Source organism: Durio zibethinus, chromosome 2 (genome assembly GCF_047325235.1).
Source record: "Durio zibethinus cultivar Kanyao isolate XHJ-2024 chromosome 2, ASM4732523v1, whole genome shotgun sequence".
NCBI lineage: Eukaryota > Viridiplantae > Streptophyta > Magnoliopsida > Malvales > Malvaceae > Durio > Durio zibethinus.
In genome coordinates this window covers 32,596,269-32,602,485 of record NC_143163.1, presented here as the reverse complement: position 1 = coordinate 32,602,485, position 6,217 = coordinate 32,596,269, and the positions used below count along the sequence as shown (strand labels likewise).

Sequence of the window (6,217 nt, the reverse complement as noted above, 5' to 3'; positions counted from 1 at the left end):
CGACACAATTTGCTCAGACATTTGCAACAGGTTGGTGAAGGGTAAGATAGTCACCTAATAAGAGCAAGGCATAAACAATTTGAAAGCTTTCCAATCACAAAGCAACTTTTCATGGTGAAATACTTGAAAAGAAAAAGGGTAAGGGCTGCTTTGGATAATGAACACATGACTTATCAACTTCTACTTCCGAATACGGTCACTAATTCTCAAATCATCAGCTATTTAAAGCCCACTAGCAGAAGGCAAACTCCCACTAGCCTTTGGGGCAGCCTGGATAAGTGGATATCATATAGTACCAAAAAACCAACTTATCAGTTTCTTGAAACTGATAGCTATGGTATTATTTTGACAAGAAAGGAATCCATCCATGGGGTCTTAATAAAGCATGGCGCAGTTGGATTTTGGGATTCCTCATCCTCCAAGAATTAAAACTGTTTGCCTGTGCTTAGACAATAGCTCAGCACCGACGCTCATGGAAGAGGATCCTATAGGGTAGCTAGCTAGCAGAAGCTTTTGGCTAATGCATTGGCAAACCGGCAAGTCACAGAACGGCAATGGGCTCAGTCATGAGTCTTTTTCTGGCTATATATCGTGTTTTATTGTATTGTATTGTATTGTATTGTATTGTTTTTATGGTTGCTGAAATGTAATAAAAACTTGTGCGCTTAAAGCAGAACCTCACCCTTTGTGTCAGGTGCTGCGAATGAATCGAATAATAATTTGATCATCTGTCTCTCTTCAAGTCTCTTTGATGCATGATTTTGAAAAAGTTTGAGTTGCAAAGACACGCGCATGTGTACTAGTCTCATCATTCCAAAATCATTATTTTGAGTTACGCTACTTTTTGGATCTAAACTGCAAATACAAAAGCAAAAGCAAAAGCAAAGCTCTAAATCTAATCGAGGAAGTCTGGAGGGAAATGATGACTCAATGATTGAAGTAAAGAATAAATAGAGTAGCAAATGTGGATTTCCACTAAAAGGTAAAATCTGGTTTTTCCTTCATGTATTTTAACTGGTGCAGAATAAGCGTTTGCTGCAACTCTAGAAGAAAGCAACTCTAGTGCCCGAGAGATCTTACGAGTGAAGGAAATACCTATAATTTAGATGCAAGCATGTAGATTTGTTGTCTGAAATATGGTAGCATGAAAAATTGGAGGCACATTCTTTGGATGGGAAATCCAGCAGAAGCAACATGACATATACCTTCTTTTTAATTTTTTCCTTAAAATGTTTAAAAGTATAGAACCACCTCTGGATAATGCAACTATAATGTATTCTATACCATCTAAGCAAAGGGATAGTCTGTAACAGGAGTTATGCTCCCCTCTATTATTTTTCTGTTAATTACGTTTCAATACAACTTTATGACTTTCACAATTCATGGTCGAGTACAACAAATGTAAATGGTAGTAATGAGTATATTGAAAAGTAATAGGAGGACAATCCCTATATCAGTCTAAAACTTTCCAAATGATCCTGTTGCGCGCATAACCAAGTTCTGAGATAAACAGAGAAAAAATATTAAAAACAGCATATATAAATATGTACGAGTCACCAGAAAAATCTTCTAATTAATTTGAGGTTGAAATCTTGCCTTCGGCTGCAGTCTGGTATAATTCAAGGTTTTTCTCTAAACCTGCAACCAGTGGTAATGTCAATGCAGTAGGTACTTCATATCAAGAGACAAAAAAATTACAGAACTTTACTGTTGCAAACATGAAATTCAATGTAGAACTTGATTAACACTCTACATTTGCCTTCTTCACACCGACTCAATATGCTATTTTGAATATACTAAACCCTTGAATACATCCAAATTACAGGATATTTCTAAAAGAATAACCAATTGGGTCCTGTAGTTTTGTATATAAACATTGCTCAATTTCTTCAAATTCCCCTTCCAGCCTTCAGCAGTGAAGCATATAACAACTCATTCCAAGTGTCGGGTACTCCAGGCAAGCACCAACGACTGCAATCTTGTACTCTCACTGCAGCATTCCTATCTTTTTCTGTCTTATATTCTCTTCTGTAAATAGAAGGATGCGCGTCATTCCTGTAATCTCTAAGCCTGCTTATGTTTAGATATATAACTGGGGTTTTGGTATTTTGAAGTACATGTACTATAGCTCTCATTTTGGCAGGGTACTTTGTCAAGTAAGTTTCATTAGAGATGGGCTCAGTTTCCTGGTGACATTTTCCTCCAGAGTTCCACTGGCCACACCTGCAACCACATTTAAATGCTTTAGATGGTTCTTCTTTATGGCACATAGGATGTCCCTACATGGAATGAAGGTAAAACTTTGGCATGCCTTATTTCTGGTTTTAGCCTGTTAGTTGAAAGCCTTTAGTTGATTTGAAAAGCCAGAAAAGCAAAGATCCAAAGAACCACGAAGGTTCATTTGAAACTATTGGGTTACTTGACAAGTGGCTTTGAGAAGCTGCATGAAGGTTTATAATTACTAATCAAATAAATTGGAATGACTTGGCAGCATTAGGCTATTTTAACAACTGATGCAAAGAATCATCTCATAAACCTGGGCTTGCTGGAAAGACCATTGTTTTCATACTAGCTTGATTGGAGTCTGTTGTTTTTCTTCTTTTTGAACATGGTAAGAGCTGGAGAAGCAAAGGGAAGGTCAGAATTGCCAGGCCAATTTTGAGTTTGCACACCACTGGCAAAGTATCTTTTGCATATATTTCTTTCATAATTTTTGCCATAATTTTAGCAGATTCGCCTTTTCCAATATTTCAAGTTATCTTAACTAATGGATCTCATGCTTCTTAGGGCAGCCTTAGCCATGTTTAGCAATCAGCTTCTACAACTAAGAGCTTAATTCAAGGAAAATGCTACAGCTAGGTTGGCAAACGTTGGGTACAATTTTACAAGACTAGGAATGCATGACCATCTGGTTTTCCTCACCTGAAACGTGCAAAACTTTAACCACTATAATGTTGAAATTTTCATATTTGTTATCTAGAAAAGCTAACCATCAGAGTCAAACTAAGAGTAACACAGTACGTTCAGTCATGAAGATGTGAAGTAGAGCAGAGTGACATTGCTCACATTAGCACACACATTATATGATACATGCATATATGTATATATAAAGAAAAGAGGCCCCCACCAGAAATGGGTAACTGAATATCCCATCAAGAAAACCTGAGTTCGACTGCTATCAACATTCTTGTCTAGCCATCTGGACCAGGTTGTGAGTGCCTTCTGATAAGCTTTCAGGAATTTGAGTCGTGGGTAAACATAGTCACCTTCTTGGTAATAGTCTTCTCTGCATAATCACAAAATGAACAGAACTGTATAAATAATTTGATAGCTTTTTTGGCAGCATAGCTCTTTGCTTTTGTTTGTTTTATTTGTTTTTTGAAGAAGAATTATATGATGGTATGCCAGAACGTTCAAAGTAATGACCCAAAAAAAGAAACATTTTGCTTTCCCTTACAGACTGACAAAAGAGATAATGGATAATCACATAACATCAAAACACAGGGTGTGAATGTTACAAGTACTCTACAAATAGAGTTACTGGTACTCACCCTTTGGAAGTTTTCTCATGGATCCACCAATGACCTGTATTGAAGACCATGAGGTCAGTGTCACAGACTTAAAGAGTAGTCTTGAATCTCACATCGAACATAATAAGAATGTCACTGGAATATATAAGAGTTCATACCATCTCCGCCTTGTGAGACGCCTTTTGTAGGATAAAACCGTGAGGTCAGGAGGGCCAGAGCGGACAATACTTCACAAAAGTGTGAACCGTAGCAAGTAGACTGATTTAGGACGCCGAAAAAGTGAAAACCCAGATCTCGGAATCGCGCGAATTCGGAACTTGAGTCTCGATCCGTGACATCAGCATCATGATACATTGAAGTTGCTGGACCCATCAAATCGAATCTTAGTGTCTCAATTGATCCATTTTCTCGCTTGAAAGATGATTCTTTAACAAGAAATGGAGCAGCAACAAAGTCCACCAAGCAATTATAATCCTGTAAGGACATCAAATACATGTTCTAATGAGATATGCATTTACAATAGGTACAGCTTTTGTAACAAAAACATAAGGATCTCCAGAAACTTGCCTCAAACCTGAATGAATAAAAACCCTTCATTTGAAAATCACTTCCAGAAATTTCACAAACTCTTTTCTTTCTCTTGACGCTATGACGGAGAATACACACCATAGACTCCCACAGGTTCCTATTCAAGGAATCCCAAAGAAAACTAGCCTCTTTCCTCTCAGTCTCTTCAGAAAATCAGTTGCATTCAGCCTGGATGATATCATTGATCAAGAAAGAGTTAAAGAGTTGTTTTGCATAAGTACACTGAAAATATTCAAAATTCCATTCAAGAGGCTGGTATTCGTAACTTCATAGCTGGAACATATCCCATATGACAGCCTTAATAAAATTATGGAACATTAGTTAATTTACCTATTAATACAGTCCAGAAAAACAATATATCCATTTCAATCAAGAAAAGTTCAACTACTACAATTACAAGACTTGCCAGGAAAGCACATTTCACACTACTTTAGTCGCTTAACAACTGAACTAGACTTTAAAAAGTTCTTTAACGATGCCAACATTTGTTATAATTACAAAATGCAACCAAAATGTAAATCAGAAGCTATGTCAATCTTAACAACAGTTTGAAATCAATCTTTGGCCCATTAACATTTATTTTGCAGAACTTTATGTAAATTAGAAGCTATATATGATCCTTGCATCACAGGTGAAAAAAAGGAGAGAAATCTATAATTAAGGATAAATGCACATCAAAATAGATCTTACCTTGGTATGCCACTTCCATTTGGCTACCATTTCCATTTAATGTGGCCATTATCAGGCCTTCCATTGCGCTAACAATCAAAATCTTTATCAATGTAAGGACAAGAACCTGGACGATAATATGGCTTTGAATGATCATTCCTCACCCACCTACCATCAAAATGATCAAAAGTCTCAATAGAGCCATTAGGTTATTTCACAGAATGAGGATCATCACCAGGAGAGTTGAGGGCTTTATTTTCCTCAACCAAATTTGCTTGATCATTCAATCCCATAACCTTCTCTTCTCCAACAGGAAGTCCAACAACTTCCCAATTATTTGACAAATTGCCCACATTGTTGTTTTCAGTGGTCACTTTATTAGCATCAGCAGGATTATCAACAAATTCCCCTTCAATAGCATTATTGGCATTCACATTTTAACCAACCCTAGTTCCATTATTTACCGTCTAAGAGGAATTTCCCAACTGGGTCTTCTCCAAAATCACTCCATCTCCGTTTGAGCCTAAAAGGTTTCCAGTTTCAGGAACAACTGAAACATTTACATCTTGGGCTAACTATTGAATCCTTCCTTCGTCTTCAACACCAAAGTTTCCAGTTTTGGCCCCCTCATCGGAATTCTCCAACTGGGCCCCCTTTATATCAATATCCACCCCATCCTCTAAATCCACCTCATCACCCTCATTCTCACTCTCCTCCAAAAAATCGTGCTTTTTAGCAACCTTTGACGCTTTATCAATTTCAATCCTTTTCTCAGTGTCCACAGGATTCTGCAGTTCCTCAGTAGCATTACTACGGGAAGGTGGAAGAGAGGAATGAGGCGAAACGGTAGCATTGCCAACCGAATAAGACCCTTGGAACAAAGACCCCACAACAGGACCTTTAAGAGAGTTATTAAGCAATAGGCCCGTGATTATAATAAGAGACGCTACCAACCATCAGCCAAGCCTGGAAAAGATTTTTCGCCGGCTGATAATTGCTCTGAAAAAAACATGTTTCTTTACATCCATCGAACTTGAGGAAAAAAAAAAAAAGAAAGAAAAGAAAAATGCAAATGCTTCCAGTTTCAGTAGAGAGACAAAAAGAGAAAGAGGATAAAACAGGCGAACAAGTTGTTTGGTGATGTGAGGTGGTGCTAAAGAAGAGAGGATACCGTGGTCCGGAAGTAACAAAGAAAATGGAGAATGGGCAGCATGGTTAACGTCCGAACAATTTACTCATGTATGGGTCTAAGATTTGGACGGTAAGAGACCTTCTCCTTGTTTTGTTTTGAAAATGGTTAGAACTAGGGTAACTCGGTAAAAGAGTAAGAGGCTATGAGAACGGTGAAACAGAGTTGGAAGTGTGAAAACAAAATTTCTTACTTGTTACTTCCTACGGTTGAGTTTGGCAGTTTCGCTTCACTGCAAGAC

At 37.6% G+C, this 6,217-nt stretch overlaps 1 pseudogene across 1 annotated transcript; it reads right to left on the bottom strand.

Moving 5' to 3' along the window:
* Positions 1–1,596: 1,596 nt before the first annotated feature.
* On the bottom strand, positions 1,597–5,743 carry LOC111317426 (protein trichome birefringence-like 2; annotated as a pseudogene). Its single transcript, XR_016333049.1, has 9 exons — positions 5,364–5,743; positions 5,252–5,292; positions 5,084–5,196; positions 4,809–4,996; positions 4,098–4,286; positions 3,867–4,004; positions 3,552–3,631; positions 3,128–3,286; positions 1,597–2,223 (listed from the first exon to the last, which is right to left on the bottom strand). The product of XR_016333049.1 is annotated as a protein trichome birefringence-like 2 (transcript).
* Positions 5,744–6,217: the final 474 nt, after the last annotated feature.